This window comes from Leuciscus leuciscus (assembly GCF_965113295.1).
Source record: "Leuciscus leuciscus genome assembly, chromosome: 7".
In the NCBI taxonomy this organism is placed as follows: Eukaryota; Metazoa; Chordata; class Actinopteri; order Cypriniformes; family Leuciscidae; genus Leuciscus; species Leuciscus leuciscus.
In genome coordinates, this window is record NC_138731.1 from 46,288,863 (window position 1) to 46,308,862 (window position 20,000).

The following is a 20,000-nucleotide window of genomic DNA, read 5'->3' on the forward strand; positions in this document are numbered from 1 at the left end:
CTGCTGTTCAATATATTCATAACTCTCTCGGATGATGGGCTGTTCTGATCAGCAGGTGCATAAAACTCTCTCTATTATAAATGACAGAGTGAGGAAAGAAAAGAGTCCCAGTACTTCTGTGATAATATGAATATTTGTAATGCAGAAATAATGTGTTCATAACTAAACCAGCACCGACGCAGATCTGAATGTTCCGGTGTGATTGTTTTCAAAGGTTTAATAGACACACATTTAGGAATAAGATCACGAAGGTGTTTGAATCGAGATCTCCATCTTTTAACGATAATTTAAATTTTAAAAATAAATAAAAATGACAAAAACACAACAAAATTACTAAAACTTTAACATTAAAATTAAACCAGAAAACAAAACAAAAATCTAATTCAGAATATTTATAAAATTGTGTACATTAATGATACTAAAATAACATTAAACTGTGTTATATTTGCATGTAGTGCTGGAAAAATAGATTTTATATGGGCTTTACATCTGTTTTGCATAATAAATAGGCTAAGTGGGAACGTATAGTGTAAATATATAGTATGCATTTTCATTTTTGTACACATTATTGTTATTATTGTAACTTAATCACATGTTTTGAGGCAGGAAAGTTGTAATTGATCTGTATTTTGTGTTGTTCCTGTGGACAGTGTGGCAAAAGTTAATAAAATAGAATTGAATTTAGTCATTTAGCAGAAACTTCAACTTAAAAATGAGCAAAAATTGCAACCAATGTATCATAAGAGCCAACTAAATGGATGCTAAGTTACAAGTACACTGCAAAAAATGCTTTTCTTACTTAGTATTTTTGTCTTGTTTCCAGTCCAAATATCTACAAATCCTTAAATCTAGACGGATTTACAAGAGAAGTAAAATTACATAAGAAATTCTGTCTTGTTTCCTGATAAAAAACGGTAACTTTAAACGGTAAATGCGGTAAGAAAAATAATCTTGTTTTCCATTTGAATTAAGTTTTTTTTTTTTTTTTTAAATAACTGCATTAGAACAAAAGCAGAAAAGTAAAGAGAGGAAAAGACGTTTTTAATGTGCATTTCCTTTGGAAGAGTGTTGGTCAAGTCAAGTCAAGTCAAGTTTATTTGTATAGCGCTTTTCACAATACAGATTGTATCAAAGCAGCTTCACAGTATTAAATTAAAATAATACAACAAAGTTTGTTTCAAGAGGAATTTATTGATTGATCAAATTAAATTAAATATCCCCAAAATATCCCCAACTGAGCAAGCCAAAGGCAACAGTGGCAAGGAACCGAAAAACTCCATCAGGTGACCTAATGGTGTCCTAAAACTCCATCAGGTGACCTAATGGAGAAAAAAAACCTTGGGAGAACCCAGGCTCAGTCGGGGGCCAGTTCTCCTCTGGCATTTATGAGCTAGAGGCCGGATTGTAGTTTGAACTGTAGGATTATAAGAATGCCTGGCTGAAGAGATGCGACTTTAATCTAGTTTTAAACTGGGAGAGCGAGTCTGAGCAACGAACAGTATCAGGAAGACTATTCCAGAGTTTTGGAGCCAAATGTGAAAATGCTCTCCCTCCTTTGGTGGTTCTGGATATCCTAGGTATGACCAAAAGCCTTGAATTTAGTGATCTTAAAGAGCGCGATGGATTATAGGGTGATAGAAGATCCGTTAAATAGACTGGAGCTAAGCCGTTTAGGGCTTTGTAAGTCAGTAGCAATATCTTATAATTAATACGGAGCTTTATAGGTAACCAATGCAGTGATGATAAAATCGGTGTTAAATGATCATATTTTCTTGATCTCGTAAGAACTCTAGCGGCGGCATTTTGGACTAACTGTAGCTTGTTTATTGAGGATGCAGGACAACCAGCTAGTAAAGCATTACAGTAATCCAGTCTCGAGGTCATGAATGCATGAACTAACTTTTCTGCATCAGAAACTGATAGCATATTACGTAGCTTAGCAATGTTTCTAAGGTGGAAAAAGGCTGTTTTTGTAACATATGAAATATGATTTTCAAAAGACAGGTTGCAATCAAGTATAACACCCAGGTCTTTTACTGTAGAGGATAAAGTAACAGGACATCCTATGATGTTAAAGTTGTATTGTGCGAGGTTTTGTGGGCGGTTTTTTGAAGTATTACCTCTGTCTTGTCTGGATTTAATAAAAGAAAATTACGCGTCATCCAATCTTTTATATCTTTAACACACTCTGTCAATTTGGAAAATTTAGCGTTTTCATCCGGCCGTGATGAAATATATATTTGAGTGTCATCAGCATAACAATGGAAACTAATTCCATGTTTCCTTATAATATTTCCAAGTGGCATCATATATATTGAAAATAACAGAGGGCCTAATACAGATCCCTGCGGCACTCCATAGTTTACTGGAGTTATGATCGATTTTTCTCCATTTAAATAGACAAAATGGTAGCGGTCAGATAGGTATGATTTGAACCAGCTTAGTGCTTGTCCTTGAACACCAATATAATTTTGTAGTCGATCTAAGAGTAATGTATGATCTATAGTATCGAACGCAGCACTAAGATCAAGTAAAACTAGTATTGAGATACAGCCTTGGTCAGAAGCTAAAAGTAAATCATTTGTGATTTTAACGAGCGCAGTTTCAGTGCTATGATGCGGTCTGAATCCAGACTGAAACTTTTCATAGATATCATTTTGTTGCAAGAAAGAGCCCAGTTGAGCGGACACCACTTTTTCTAATATTTTAGACATAAATGGAAGATTTGAAATGGGTCTATAATTTGCTAGATTATTATGATCTAATTGAGGTTTCTTAATGAGAGGTTTTATAACTGCCAGTTTAAATGTTCTTGGAACATGACCTAAAGATAAAGACGAGTTAATAATATTGAGGAGAGGCTCTTCCACTACAGGTAACACTTCTTTCAGTAGTTTAGTTGGTATAGGATCTAATAAACATGTTGTTGTTTTAGATGAAGTGATAAGTTTATTTAACTCTTTTTGTTCTATAGTTGTAAAGCACTGTAATTGTTCTTTCGGGGTGATAATTGAAGCTGAATTATAAGGCGCGATTGAAGATTGAACGTTTACAATTGTGGTTCTGATGCTTTCTATTTTCTCAGTGAAGAAGTTCATGAAATCATTACTACTGAACTGTAACGGGATATTTTGTTCGGGTGACGTCTGTTTATTTGTTAGTCTAGCCACGGTGTTAAATAAAAACCTTGGATTGTTTTGGTTGTTTTCTATTAGTTTGCGGAGGTGCTCAGCCCTGGCCGCTTTTAGGGCCTTTTTATAACGTGACATACTGTCTTTCCAAGCGATTCGAAAAACCTCTAAATTAGTTTGTTTCCATTTACGCTCTAAAATACGGGTTTCTCTCTTTAAAGCATGCGTAGTATTGTTATACCATGGTGCTTTATTTTTCTCTCTGACCTTTTTTAATTTAATAGGTGCAACCACATCCAATGTTCTAGAGAGAATGGTGCTCATAGTGCTAGTTAGTTCTTCTAGTTCATCTGTTTGTTTGGGTTCAGGCAGCAGCTGAGACAGATTAGATAAGCAATTTGAGAAATTATCTATGGTGGATGGGAGGATTGTTCTGCCTGGTTGATAACGCGACGCCGCATGACATATTACAGCAGTACGTAATATGCAAGTTACCATGTAGTGATCAGTGACTTCATCACTTTGTGGAATGATATCTATATCGGTTGGATCGGTTCCATGTGATATAATTAAATCGAGTGTATGATTAAGACGATGTGTTGGTCCGGTGACGTTTTGCTTGACCCCAAATGAATTTAATAAATCTGTAAACGCAGCCCCTAACGCATCATTTGGTCTCCTGTGATGGACAGAAGAATCTCGTTAAAGCGTAACTCTCGCCTAAATGCAACCTAGGGTCTTTTTTTTAATCTACCCGAGGCAAACTTTCGTTTAAAAGCATAATTAGAATGGAAACACCACTTTTAAGTTTGACCGTATTTTTGTTTTTCGGTCAGATTGCCTTGTGAATGGGAGTGCTCGGGGCACGACTGTGATAGCATGTGCACGTGTTAAAACACTAAGAAGGCTCGACACAACATGAAACTGCGCTGGAAGCGTCACCAGAGCCTCTACACACGAACGCCATTTTGTCAGTCAAAAATAGTCGATCTCCGAATGCAACGTAACAGGGAGGAGAGTAAAGATGGAAAGCTTCTAAAGCTTAGCTCCATATAAATTCACGGATAATTAGTTGTTTTGTCGTTAGTGAAAATCAATATTGACCTTGTATTTGAAAAAGGATCCTCATATATGAAACAATACTAAAATTCAGAGTCAGATCTTTCGCATTCGGAGATCGACTATTTTTGACTGACAAAATGCCGGTGGACGGAAACACAGTGAGTCGTACAAAATCTCTCTCTTTAGTAAACTCTGTGTACACACACACTGTTCTCAATGCTGGAGGTCATGTGTAGAGCTCCTGGTGAGACTTCCAGCACAGTTTCATGTTGTGTCGAGCCGCATTAGTGTTTTAAAAATAGCGATTTTTGATGCTATCATAGTCGTGGCCCAAGCACTCCCATTCACTCCCATTCACTCCCATTCACTGCCATTCACTCCCATTCACTCCCATTCACTGCCATTCACAAGGCAATTTGACCGTAAACAAAAATACGGTCAATCTTAAAAGTGGCGTTTCCATTCTAATTATGCTTTTAAACGAAAGTTTGCCTCGGGTAGATTAACAAAAAGACCCTAGATTGCATTTTGGCGAGAGTTACGCTTTAAACACACACTCTTACTCTCAGAAGCATCTCGTTAAACACACACTCTTACGCCTCTGGACGTGAGCTTCTGCCTCGGCTTGTTCAGGATTGGACATCATCACAGTTTCTGAGCTTCTTCCCTGCAGAAGGATGATGATGATGATGATGATGATGATGATGAGTGACGCTCTTCGCTCCAGTGACGACGGATGAGACGGAGCGCTCCCGCCGGCTGGGATCACTCCTGCTGCTCCTCATCTGATGAAGATGAAGATGTGTCCTGTCGCTCCTCTTCTTCCTGCTCCACTGCTCCGGGATGGGGAGTCTGCTCTTCAGGATCAGGCGGAGGAAAGGCCTGAATGACGCAGGAGTGTGAGGAACGTTCAGTCTGATCCAGGATTCATTTCACGTGTAAAACTCTTCGGTTGCAGGAAGACGGATCCTCTCAACCATAAAGCGTCAGAGTTTAGTGTGTAAGTGTTTTATGCAGCGCCCTCTGAACTCTGAACTCTGAACCGCAGAAGTGATTTAATTCAAGATACATTTACTGGAGGAGCCACACGACTGAAGATAATACACTGTCAATGAGAGAGAGAGAGAGATAACACACACATTACAGTATACAGAACATTAAACACACACACATTACAGTATACACACACAGAACACTAAACACACACACAGTGTATAAGATAAACAACAGATGCCACTTTATTTTTTTATTTTACACAGTATTTAGGCTATTCAGTTTCTACAGCAGACGAGACAAAGCAAGAGCCTCTCGTGTCCTTCACCTCTGGAGTGTGTGTGTGTGTGTGTGTGTGTGTGTGTGTGTGTGTGTGTGAGTGTGAGACGTCATTCAGACGGGATCTAAGTGTGTGTGTGTGTGTGTGTGTGTGTGTGTGTGTGTGTGTGTGAGACGTCATTCAGACGGGATCTAAGTGTGTGTGTGTGTGTGACGTCATTCAGACGGGATCTAAGTGTGTGTGTGTGTGTGTGTGACGTCATTCAGACGGGATCTAAGTGTGTGTGTGTGTGTGTGTGTGTGTGTGTGACGTCATTCAGACGGGATCTAAGTGTGTGTGTGTGTGTGACGTCATTCAGACGGGATCTAAGTGTGTGTGTGTGTGTGTGTGTGTGTGTGTGTGTGTGTGTGTGTGTGTGTGTGTGAGACGTCATTCAGACGGGATCTAAGTGTGTGTGTGATGTCATTCAGACGGGATCTAAGTGTGTGTGTGTGTGTGTGTGTGTGTGTGTGTGTGTGTGTGTGTGTGAGACGTCATTCAGACGGGATCTAAGTGTGTGTGTGTGTGTGACGTCATTCAGACGGGATCTAAGTGTGTGTGTGTGTGTGTGTGTGACGTCATTCAGACGGGATCTAAGTGTGTGTGTGTGTGTGTGTGTGTGTGTGTGTGTGTGTGTGTGTGTGTGTGTGTGTGTGACGTCATTCAGACGGGATCTAAGTGTGTGTGTGTGTGTGACGTCATTCAGACGGGATCTAAGTGTGTGTGTGTGTGTGTGTGTGTGTGTGTGTGTGTGTGTGAGTGTGAGACGTCATTCAGACGGGATCTAAGTGTGTGTGTGTGTGTGTGTGTGTGTGTGTGTGTGTGTGACGTCATTCAGACGGGATCTAAGTGTGTGTGTGTGTGTGTGTGTGCGTGTATGTGTGTGTGAGACGTCATTCAGACGGGATCTAAGTGTGTGTGTGTGTGTGACGTCATTCAGACGGGATCTAAGTGTGTGTGTGTGTGTGTGTGTGTGTGAGACGTCATTCAGACGGGATCTAAGTGTGTGTGTGTGTGTGACGTCATTCAGACAGGATCTAAGTGTGTGTGTGTGTGTGTGTGTGTGTGTGTGTGTGTGTGTGAGTGTGAGACGTCATTCAGACGGGATCTAAGTGTGTGTGTGTGTGTGTGACGTCATTCAGACAGGATCTAAGTGTGTGTGTGTGTGTGTGTGTGTGTGTGTGACGTCATTCAGACGGGATCTAAGTGTGTGTGTGTGTGTGTGTGTGTGTGTGTGTGTGTGTGTGTGTATGTGTGTGTGAGACGTCATTCAGACGGGATCTAAGTGTGTGTGTGTGTGACGTCATTCAGACAGGATCTAAGTGTGTGTGTGTGTGTGTGTGTGTGTGTGTGTGTGTGTGTGTGTGTGAGTGTGAGACGTCATTCAGACGGGATCTAAGTGTGTGTGTGTGTGTGTGTGTGTGTGTGTGTGTGTGTGTGTGACTGTGTGTGTGTGTGTGTGTGTGTGAGACGTCATTCAGACGGGATCTGAGTGTGTGTGTGTGTGTGACGTCATTCAGACGGGATCTGAGTGTGTGTGTGTGTGTGTGTGTGTGTGTGTGTGTGTGTGTGTGTGTGTGTGTGTGTGACGTCATTCAGACGGGATCTAAGTGTGTGTGTGTGTGTGTGTGTGTGTGTGTGTGTGTGTGTGTATGTGTGTGTGAGACGTCATTCAGACGGGATCTAAGTGTGTGTGTGTGTGACGTCATTCAGACAGGATCTAAGTGTGTGTGTGTGTGTGTGTGTGTGTGTGTGTGTGTGTGTGTGAGTGTGAGACGTCATTCAGACGGGATCTAAGTGTGTGTGTGTGTGTGTGTGTGTGTGTGTGTGTGTGTGTGTGTGTGTGTGTGTGTGTGTGTGTGTGTGTGTGACTGTGTGTGTGTGTGTGTGTGTGTGTGTGTGAGACGTCATTCAGACGGGATCTGAGTGTGTGTGTGTGTGTGTGACGTCATTCAGACGGGATCTGAGTGTGTGTGTGTGTGTGTGTGTGTGTGTGTGTGTGTGTGTGTGACTGTGTGTGTGTGTGTGTGTGTGTGTGTGTGTGACTGTGTGTGTGACTGTGTGTGTGTGTGTGTGTGTGTGATGTCATTCAGACGGGATCTGAGTGTGTGTGTGTGTGTGTGTGTGTGTGACGTCATTCAGACGGGATCTGAGTGTGTGTGTGTGTGTGTGTGTGTGTGTGACGTCATTCAGACGGGATCTGTAATGCAGAGCACACACACACACACACACACACACACACACACACACACACACACACACACACACACACACACACACACACACACACACACACACACACACACACACACACACACAGCTAAACACCACCACTGTTCTCTTCCTCCTGAAGAAATGAAAAGCTTCTAGTTTTATGGTTTGTCAGTGACATGCAGATTTTTCCAAAATCCTAAAACTATTATTATCCCACATTTTCACTGTGTCCTCAAACTCCTGGATGTGTGTGTGTGTGTGTGTGTGTGTGTGTGTGTGTGTGTGTGTGTGTGTGTGTGTGTAACTCTGGCCTGCAGCCGTTAGTTCAGTGGCAATAGATGCATTTATTTTTTTTGTCATTTGCAAATGTTTGTGAAAGATTCAGTTTCTCCTCCTTTAGGCGTGAAATCTGTCCTGAATAACAGGATTAAAGCAGCCGTGGATGTGGTGCGACTCCGGCTCTCGGCTCTCAAAGCAAGCCTGCATTTACATATTCATAAGGAACATTGGATTATTCAAATTTCTTCAGTAAATCGGAAGTAATGTGTGACATGACAATTTGACTCGCACTTTTATTAAGACTGGTTGCCAGTATATGGTCATGTTCTCTGAGATGAGCATATTCCAGGAAACCATTCCCACTGCGCTTCAGAAATAATGAAATGATGTAAATCTGAGGCTTTTATACAGCAGTGATGCTTCTCACATATAGATGGCGCTCTTGTGTAGTTTATTCATCATCATCATCATCATCATCCTCATCAGGTTATAGTCATTCAGAATAAGGCGACTGACAATGAGTGGATCATATTTTATCCCAAAATCAAAGAGAAAAACAAGATAATTTGCATAATAAGTTGTAAGAGCACTGAGATGTTCTGCATTGCCTTGACAACCTTCCAGCCAAATTCTCATTACCATAATGCACAAATAAATAAATAAAAACACTGAATGCAGCAATACAGTAATGAAGATCATAATGCACTGCAGAACATGGTGTTCCTCCTCAGTGTTTCTGTCTCGTTTTACAGCACAAACATCTAAACATTCTTAAATCAAGATACAGTTACTGGAGAAGAACAATTACTGAAGATATTAATACTGACAAAAATGCATCAAAACAGCGTGAGTTTCTGCTTAAACATGAACTAATATCAGTCGATGGAGAAAATAATCTTAACAGGGAAAACTATAGTTTGCAGTGTGTGGATACACTGATTCCTGGGGAAGTTTGTTTCTGCCACAGAATAAAACATTTTAAAAGAAAATTGCAGCTTTTTATCTCACAATTGCAAATATATTTAGCAATTCTGAGAAATAAAGTTTTTATATATAAAGTCAGAATTGCGAGAAATGAATTCGCCATTTTGACTTTCTCACAATTGTGAGTTTTTTTCTCAGAATTTCATTTTAATATCTTGCAATACTGACTTTTTAACACGCAATTGTAAGTTTGTCTCACGATTCTTACTTTATATCTCGCAATTCTGACTTTATATCTCGCAATTCTGACTTTATATCTCTCAATTCTGACTTTATATCTCGCAATTCTGACTTTATATCTCTCAATTCTGACTTTATATCTCGCAATTCTGACTTTTTATCTTGCAATTCTGACTTTATATCTCGCAATTCTGACTTTTTATCTTGCAATTCTGACTTTATATCTCGCAATTCTGACTTTTTATCTTGCAATTCTGACTTTATATCTCGCAATTCTGACTTTTTATCTTGCAATTCTGACTTTATATCTCGCAATTCTGACTTTATATCTCACAATTCTGACTTTATATCTCGCAATTCTGACTTTTTATCTTGCAATTCTGACTTTATATCTCGCAATTTGGACTTTTTTCTCCGAATTTTATGTTTATAACCCGCAATTCTGACTTTATATCTCGCAATTCTGACTTTATATCTCGCAATTCTGACTTTATTTCTGACTTTATATCTCGCAATTCTGACTTTATATCTCACAATTCTGACTTTATGTCTCGCAATTCTGACTTTATTTCTGACTTTATATCTCGCAATTCTGACTTTATATCTCACAATTCTGACTTTATGTCTCGCAATTCTGACTTTATTTCTGACTTTATATCTCGCAATTCTGACTTTATGTCTCGCAATTCTGACTTTATGTCTCGCAATTCTGACTTTATTTCTGACTTTATATCTCGCAATTCTGACTTTATATCTCACAATTTTGACTTTATATCACGCAATTCTGACTTTATGTCTCGCAATTCTGACTTTATTTCTGACTTTATATCTCACAATTCTGACTTTATATCTCGCAATTCTGACTTTATATCTCACAATTCTGACTTTATATCTCACAATTCTGACTTTATATCTCGCAATTCTGACTTTATATCTCACAATTCTGACTTTATATCTCGCAATTCTGACTTTATATCACGCAATTCTGACTTTATATCTCGCAATTCTGACTTTATGTCTCGCAATTCTGACTTTATATCTCACAATTCTGACTTTATATCTCGCAATTCTGACTTTATATCTCACAATTCTGACTATATCTCGCAATTCTGACTTTATATCTCGCAATTCTGACTTTATATCTCACAATTCTGACTTTATATCACGCAATTCTGACTTTATATCTCACAATTCTGACTTTATATCACGCAATTCTGACTTTATATCTCGCAATTCTGACTTTATGTCTCGCAATTCTGACTTTATATCTCACAATTCTGACTTTATATCTCACAATTCTGACTTTATATCACGCAATTCTGACTTTATATCTCGCAATTCTGACTTTATGTCTCGCAATTCTGACTTTATATCTCGCAATTCTGACTTTATATCTCGCAATTCTGACTTTATGTCTCGCAATTCTGACTTTATATCTCGCAATTCTGACTTTATGTCTCGCAATTCTGACTTTATATCTCGCAATTCTGACTTTATGTCTCGCAATTCTGACTTTATATCTCACAATTCTGACTTTATATCTCGCAATTCTGACTTTATGTCTCGCAATTCTGACTTTATATCTCACAATTCTGACTTTATATCTCGCAATTCTGACTTTATATCTCACAATTCTGACTATATCTCGCAATTCTGACTTTATATCTCGCAATTCTGACTTTATATCTCACAATTCTGACTTTATATCACGCAATTCTGACTTTATATCTCGCAATTCTGACTTTATGTCTCGCAATTCTGACTTTATATCTCACAATTCTGACTTTATATCTCGCAATTCTGACTTTATATCTCACAATTCTGACTTTGTCTCACAATTCTGACTTTATGTCTCACAATTCTGACTTTATTTCTGACTTTAGCCTATATCTCACAATTCTGACTTTATATCTCACAATTCTGACTTTATATCTCACAATTCTGACTTTATTTCTGACTTTATATCTCACAATTCTGACTTTATATCTCACAATTCTGACTTTATATCTCACAATTTTGACTTTATATCTCGCAATTCTGACTTTATGTCTCACAATTCTGACTTTATTTCTGACTTTATATCTCGCAATTCTGACTTTATTTCTGACTTTATATCTCACAATTCTGACTTTATATCTCACAATTCTGACTTTATGTCTCACAATTCTGACTTTATTTCTGACTTTATATCTCGCAATTCTGACTTTATGTCTCACAATTCTGACTTTATTTCTGACTTTATATCTCGCAATTCTGACTTTATTTCTGACTTTATATCTCGCAATTCTGACTTTATGTCTCACAATTCTGACTTTATTTCTGACTTTATGTCTCGCAATTCTGACTTTATGTCTCACAATTCTGACTTTATTTCTGACTTTATATCTCACAATTCTGACTTTATATCTCACAATTCTGACTTTATATCTCACAATTCTGACTTTATATCTCGCAATTCTGACTTTATATCTCGCAATTCTAACTTTATATCTCGCAATTCTGACTTTTTAACACGCAATTGTAAGTTTGTCTCGCAATTCTGACTTTATATCTCGCAATTCTGACTTTATATCTCGCAATTCTGACTTTATATCTCGCAATTCTGACTTTATATCTCGCAATTCTAACTTTATATCTCGCAATACTGACTTTTTAACACGCAATTGTAAGTTTGTCTCACGATTCTTACTTTATATCTCGCAATTCTGACTTTATATCTCGCAATTCTGACTTTATATCTCGCAATTCTGACTTTATATCTCGCAATTCTGACTTTATATCTCGCAATTCTAACTTTATATCTCACAATTTGGACTTTTTTCTCAGAATTTTATGTTTATAACCCGCAATTCTGACTTTATATCTCGCAATTCTGACTTTTTATCTTGCAATTCTGACTTTATATCTCGCAATTTGGACTTTTTTCTCAGAATTTTATGTTTATAACCCGCAATTCTGACTTTATATCTCGCAATTCTGACTTTATTTCTGACTTTATATCTCGCAATTCTGACTTTATATCTCACAATTCTGACTTTATTTCTGACTTTATATCTCGCAATTCTGACTTTATATCTCACAATTCTGACTTTATATCACGCAATTCTGACTTTATATCACGCAGTTCTGACTTTATATCACGCAATTCTGACTTTATGTCTCGCAATTCTGACTTTATTTCTGACTTTATATCTCACAATTCTGACTTTATATCTCGCAATTCTGACTTTATATCTCACAATTCTGACTTTATATCTCACAATTCTGACTTTATATCTCGCAATTCTGACTTTATATCTCACAATTCTGACTTTATATCTCGCAATTCTGACTTTATATCTCACAATTCTGACTTTATATCTCGCAATTCTGACTTTATATCTCACAATTCTGACTTTATATCTCACAATTCTGACTTTATATCACGCAATTCTGACTTTATATCTCGCAATTCTGACTTTATGTCTCGCAATTCTGACTTTATATCTCACAATTCTGACTTTATATCTCGCAATTCTGACTTTATATCTCACAATTCTAACTATATCTCGCAATTCTGACTTTATATCTCGCAATTCTGACTTTATATCTCACAATTCTGACTTTGTCTCACAATTCTGACTTTATGTCTCACAATTCTGACTTTATTTCTGACTTTAGCCTATATCTCACAATTCTGACTTTATATCTCACAATTCTGACTTTATATCTCACAATTCTGACTTTATTTCTGACTTTATATCTCACAATTCTGACTTTATATCTCACAATTCTGACTTTATATCTCACAATTTTGACTTTATATCTCGCAATTCTGACTTTATGTCTCACAATTCTGACTTTATTTCTGACTTTATATCTCACAATTCTGACTTTATGTCTCACAATTCTGACTTTATTTCTGACTTTATATCTCGCAATTCTGACTTTATGTCTCACAATTCTGACTTTATTTCTGACTTTATGTCTCGCAATTCTGACTTTATGTCTCACAATTCTGACTTTATTTCTGACTTTATATCTCACAATTCTGACTTTATATCTCACAATTCTGACTTTATATCTCACAATTCTGACTTTATATCTCGCAATTCTGACTTTATATCTCACAATTCTGACTTTATGTCTCGCAATTCTGAATTTATGTCTCACAATTCTGACTTTATTTCTGACTTTATATCTCCCAATTCTGACTTTATATCTCACAATTCTGACTTTATATCTCGAAATTTTGACTCTATATCTCGTAATTCTGACTTTATGTCTCACAATTCTGACTTTATATCTCACAATTCTGACTTTATGTCTCGCAATTCTGACTTTATATCTCACAATTCTGACTTTATTTCTGACTTTATATCTCGCAATTTTGACTGTATATCTCACAATTCTGACTTTATATCTCACAATTCTGACTTCATTTCTGACTTTATATCTCACAATTTTGACTTTATATCTCACAATTCTGACTTTATGTCTCGCAATTCTGACTTTGTCTCGCAATTCTGACTATATGTCGCAATTCTGACTTTATGTCTCGCAATTCTGACTTTATGTCTCGCAATTCTGACTATATCTCGCAATTCTGACTTTATTTCTGACTTTATATCTCACAATTCTGACTTTATATCTCACAATTCTGACTTTATGTCTCGCAATTCTGACTTTATATCTCGCAATTCTGACTGAGATATAAACATGAAATTTTTAGATAAAAAGTCAGAATTGTGAGATATAAAGTCAGAATTGCGGGTTATAAAGTCAGAATTGCGAGATATAAAGTTAGAATTGTGAGATATAAAGTCAGAATTGTGAGATATAAAGTCAGAATTGCGAGACATAAAGTCAGAATTGTGAGATATAAAGTCAGAATTGTGAGATATAAAGTCAGAAATAAAGTCAGAATTGCGAGATATAGTCAGAATTGCGAGACATAAAGTCAGAATTGCGAGACATAAAGTCAGAATTGCGACATATAGTCAGAATTGCGAGACAAAGTCAGAATTGCGAGACATAAAGTCAGAATTGTGAGATATAAAGTCAAAATTGTGAGATATAAAGTCAGAAATGAAGTCAGAATTGTGAGATATAAAGTCAGAATTGTGAGATATACAGTCAAAATTGCGAGATATAAAGTCAGAAATAAAGTCAGAATTGTGAGATATAAAGTCAGAATTGCGTGTTATAAAGTCAGAATTGTGAGATATAAAGTCAGAATTGTGAGATATAAAGTCAGAATTGCGTGTTATAAAGTCAGAATTGTGAGATAGAAAGTCAGAATTGCAAGTTAAAAAGTCGCAATTACCTTTTCTATTATTTATTCTGTGGTGGAAACAAGCTTCCATAGATTCCTATTCATTAATATGAGTATAAATTTATGCATTAAATTTATAATAATTTAATGCATAATTAATACATAATACATTTGTATTACATTTAATACAATTAAATTCCAATTTTTGTTTGATTGCATTGCATTATAGTAATGAGAATGTAAAACACCTATACTTAATTGTCATGAAAATAATGTTCCTTTCTTTATGCGAAATATAAGTTCTTAGCATTTTTCACAAACCCTGTTCGTGCCAGTTTTCATCAGATGTGCCCCATAAGGCCTTTTGAAAGACTTGATGAATTGATATGCTAATATATGCATGGATCTGGCAGGAGAAACATGACTTTATCACATCTCTTTTGTATCTTCTCTTCCCTCTCGTTGGTCTGTTCTCTGCGGCCCGTTCAGTGGTTGTGCCGAGCGCTGGTGTGGTTATACGCTACGCTACGTCTGGTGTGGTTATACGCTACGCTACGCTATCAGAGAATGCTCAGGAAAATAGGACAGATCTGTGACTCAGAAATCCCACATATGAAAAAGTCTCTTTTAATTTGTTCCTTCGCTCTAAATATTCAATTCAAAATTGATGTCAGCCTCAGTTCTGTAATGCCGTCGGGCTTCGAGCGAATCACATCATACATCTGTGTTCTGCTCTCGCGCTTATTAGTCCACCGAGAGACAATTACTGAGAACGTGTGTATAATTCAAGTCTATCCTAATAGACTCATTAATTTTGCATTAAATAATGAAAAAAAAATGTCATGCATTTCATTACTGTAATTGGTCTTTGCTTAGCAAATCTTTTGCTGCTGACAGTGAGTCGAGCCAGAGATGTGCTCCAACTCCGGCTTCTGGAGATTTATAATTATTATCGGCATATGTGTCGTCCTGGTGTTTTATCCTTCCCGTCGGATGAAGAGGAAAAACATCCCCGCGTCCCACAGGAAGAACTCAGTGCCATTCCACTAACTCCCAAACTCCCACTTCACTTTGACGACGAGTAAACTAGTGTTTCTTGCCAGTTCATCTGCAGAATCCAGACAATTAATCAACTGTGTTTCAAATGAACATCTCAGGCACATAATTATAGAAAGCGACTAAAACTCTGGTATTGTGTGCATCTTTGATGATGTAAACAAGCTTGAAATATCTACTGAATAAATCAGGTCTTCTGTGAGACGCTCATGTCCACAGATGTGGTTATTGTAGAGTTAGAGGAAGGTATTGTGGTATAGCGGATGTCGAAACACACGTCAGTCGACCGGAAGATTTTAAAACGAGCAGTTCATTCATAAATCCGTAAGATATTCCTGTCATGCTGTGGAAAATACAAACCGGAAGGCAGAACAAAGAAGGGGCGGAGCTACAGAAGGGGCGGAGCCACAGAAGCGCTATAGACGTCACAATCTATCTGCTATAATTGGCTTGAGTGTGTGTAACATTGATTGTGTGTAACATTGAGTGTGTGTAACATTGAGAGTGTGTATCATTGAGAGTGTGTAACATTGAGAGTGTGTATCATTGAGAGTGTGTAACATTGAGTGTGTGTAACATTGAGAGTGTAACATTGAGTGTGTGTAACATTGAGTGTGTGTAACATTGAGTGTGTGTAACATTGAGAGTGTGTATCATTGAGAGTGTGTGTAACATTGAGTGTGTGTAACATTGAGTGTGTGTAACTTTGAGAGTGTGTAACATTGAGTGTGTGTAACATTGAGTGTGTGTATCATTGAGAGTGTGTAACATTGATTGTGTGTGTGTGTGTGTGTGTGTGTGTGTGTGTGTGTGTGTGTGTGTGTGTGTGTGTGTGTGTGTGTGTGTGTGTGTAACATTGAGAGCGTGTAACATTGAGTGCGTGTAACATTGAGTGCGTGTAACATTGAGTGTGTGTAACATTGAGAGTGTGTAACATTGAGTGTGTGTGTGTAACATTGAGTGTGTGTAACATTGAGAGTGTGTAACATTGAGAGTGTGTATCATTGAGAGTGTGTAACATTGAGTGTGTGTAACATTGAGTGTGTGTAACATTGAGAGTGTGTAACATTGAGAGTGTGTAACATTGGGTGTGTGTAACATTGGGTGTGTGTAACATCATCAAAGTGAAGCTTTAGGCCTAATCATCATGATTTGTTTACTATTATCGGGAGATATTCATCCCTGTCCCGGTCCACACCATGCCAAACCAGTGAATTTATTGGATTTTACGTCGGACTCGGCTGTCTCTCAGGTACGCACTCTGGGTCGCGGGACGTTGCTGTCTGGTTATGTACAACAAACTAACCTCCCTTGCTCTGGTTCACCGGGTTCTGGTGGCGGCGTCTTGCCCGCGTGGAGTCCTGTGACGAGCGGGGAGGTGGTGGAGGCCCAGCGGCTGGGCACTACCATCATGGACCGGCGTCACACTGGCCCAGTGGACTCCATGTCGGATCCAGCTATCCTTCAGGTACGCACTTTTGGTGGCAGTATGTCACTGTCTGGCTATGCTCAACACACTAACCTCCCTCGCTCTATCTTGCTGGATGCTGGTGGCGGTGTTGGTGCGGGGAGCTTCGCGGCAGAGGAGGCCGAGTTGCCGGGTGTCACCACGGCCGCAGTTGGCGTTCCGCGGCGTGGCCATGTGGGATTGTTGGCGTCTGAGGCAGGCCTGGGTTCCCGTGCCGCGAGCGGGAGTGACACAGACTTTCAGACGAGATCGTGTATTTTAAGACCTTTGGGGAATGAAGGGAATTCGGTTCCGTTGGAGTCACCAAACAATTCCATTTCTGTTAACTCTGGTTTAGGTAATGTTACTTCACAAGTGTCTGCAAAGTCTATGCAAAATGTAAAAAGTAAAGTTGTAAATCAAGGTATTTTAAAAAATAAGAAATGGGGATTCTTTCAGACAGTAAATCAATCAAGAACAATATGGGATCCTAAAGTCAAGCCAAAGGGTCTCTTAGGTGGGCATTTTAATATACGAAGTATTATATCAAAAAGTGATCAAATTCATCATCTTTTACTAGAGTCTAACTTAGATTTTCTTTGTTTATCTGAGACATGGCTTCATGAAAATTCTCCGTCTGCAGCATTAGAAGTACCTGGTTTTAAATTGTATAGGAGAGATAGAGTTGGTTCTAAGGGAGGTGGTGTTATGATTTATGTGAAAACTACCATCCAGTGTAATGAAATTGCCTGGGCTAATTGTATGGACTTGGAATGTATTGGTCTGAACCTTATATTATCACCACAAATGTCTTTTGTATTAATTGTAATTTATCGCCCACCATCTTCTAATATTAGTTTTTATGAAAATTTGAAACAATTACTAAAGCAGTGTGATTTCAACAAAGAAGTTATTATAATGGGAGACTTTAATATCAATTGGGAAGATAAAACCGTCAGAAAGAATCTCAAACAGATAACTGATCACTTTGATCTGAAGCAAATGATTAAAGGGCCTACAAGAATAACTAATTCAACAAGTTCTCAAATTGATTTAATTTTTAGTAACCGAGCAGAGACAATTTTAAAAACTTTTAATATGTTAACAGGCCTTTCTGATCACAATTTGATTCTAGTGGCCAGAAAATTATCTAGCAAGAGATTCAATTCATTCAGAAGGAAATATGACTCTTATGGCATTCCAAAACGTAAACTAGAGGAATTCAGAAAGGCAGTACATCAGATTGAATGGGAGGATTTATTAATCGGAAAAGATCAGGACGAAGATAGTCAAATATTTTCCAAAATATTAGAGAGCACTATTAATGATTTCAGCTGTAAACTTAATCCTAAAAATAAAAAATATACTGTCCCTTGGATTAATTCCGATATCTTAAAATTAATGAAAAAACGGGATCTTGCTTTAAAAACAGCAAACAGATCTAAGTTTAGTCATGATAGACAACATTTCGCTATGTTACGGAACAAGGTGGTAAAGTCGTTGAGAAAAGCAAAGGCTGATTTTTTTCTGAGGATAATTAATGAGGCTAGAGGTAATTCAAAAACAATCTGGAATAAGTTGAGCTACTTAAATGGTGACAAAAGAAAAGATAGGTCATCACTTGAATTGATGGTTAACGGGAAGCTGACTAACAATCCAGCTGATGTAGCCGAAGCACTAAATTATTATTTTGTTGACTCGGTAGTCACAATTACACAATGTTTTTCCCCTAAGTATACAGAAAATTATACAGTTAATACAGGTGAACAAGCCCTTACTCTAAGGGCAGTCTCTGAATTAGACGTCATAAGAACAATTACATCTCTTAAACCATCCAGAGCAAAGGATATATTTGGTATGGATGTGGTAATGCTTAAAGAGCTTAGTGAGTCGTTAGTTAATCCTATCACTAAAATTATCAATCTCTCAATTTCTCAGGGGATGTTCCCATGTGCTTGGAAGTCATCTGTTATTGTGCCTATATTTAAAAGCGGTGTTCCCCACTCTGCTAGTAATTACAGACCTATTAGTATTTTACATAGTCTCAAAGGTTGCAGAGAAATTGATGGCTGCACAAATCACTAATTATTTGAATAATAGTTATTTTGTTTTACATCCAATGCAATTTGGCTTCAGAGCAAACTACTCAACTGAGATGGCAAATTGCTATCTCACTGAAAAAGTTAAGTCTCTATTAGATAAAGGAGGGGTTGTCGGGGCTGTGTTTCTTGATTTCAGGAAGACCTTTGACACTGTAAACCACAGAATTCTGTTGTCTAAATTACTAAGTTTTAATTTCTCTCCACATACGTTGAGATGGATCGAATCATACTTGTCAGGTCGCACACAGTATGTTAGTATACAGAATTATAAGTCAGCTCCTCTAAGTATATCCACTGGTGTTCCACAGGGATCTATTTTGGGTCCTTTACTTTTTACGTTGTACATCAATGATCTTCCATCTGTCTGTCCTAACACTAACATTCAAATGTATGCAGATGACACTGTTATTTATATACACGGAAGTAGTGTGTCACAAGTTGCAAATGAACTTACAGAATCCCTGGTTCATGTTGCAGCTTGGCTAGAACAATGCTGCTTACAGTTAAACATCTCTAAAACAGTGTGTGTGTTTATCAGCAAAACTAAGAATTTAAGTATAGTGCCAGATGTATTTGTATCAGGGGAAAGATTACAAGTTGTATCTGAATATAAGTACCTTGGTATTCTGATTGATTCCAAACTTTCATTTAAGGCACAGGTTAAAAAGGTCTGTAACCGGGTCAGATTTAGTTGATCAAATTTTAGATTTATTCGTGATTATATGTCGTCTGACGCCGCTTTGATGTATATGCATTCCATGATTATTTCTCATATTTCGTATTGTTTAACTACTTGGTCGCAAGTAGTGTTGTTTTTGGCGGCCTGTTTTACTTTTAGTTTTAGTCTAGTCTTTGTGTCAAGCTGTCGTTTTAGTTTTTATTAGTTTTAGTCACGTTCATACTCTTTTTAGTCTAGTCTAGTTTTAGTCGACGAAAACTGATGACATTTTAGTCTAGTTTTAGTCAATGCAAATTGTAT

At 37.5% G+C, this 20,000-nt stretch overlaps 1 long non-coding RNA gene across 1 annotated transcript; it reads left to right on the plus strand.

Moving 5' to 3' along the window:
* Positions 1-1,072: 1,072 nt before the first annotated feature.
* On the plus strand, positions 1,073-2,536 carry LOC309502474. The gene is made up of 2 exons (XR_014207313.1): positions 1,073-1,283; positions 1,315-2,536. It is a non-coding gene; the product is annotated as an uncharacterized lncRNA (long non-coding RNA).
* The last annotated feature ends 17,464 nt before the right edge of the window (positions 2,537-20,000 follow it).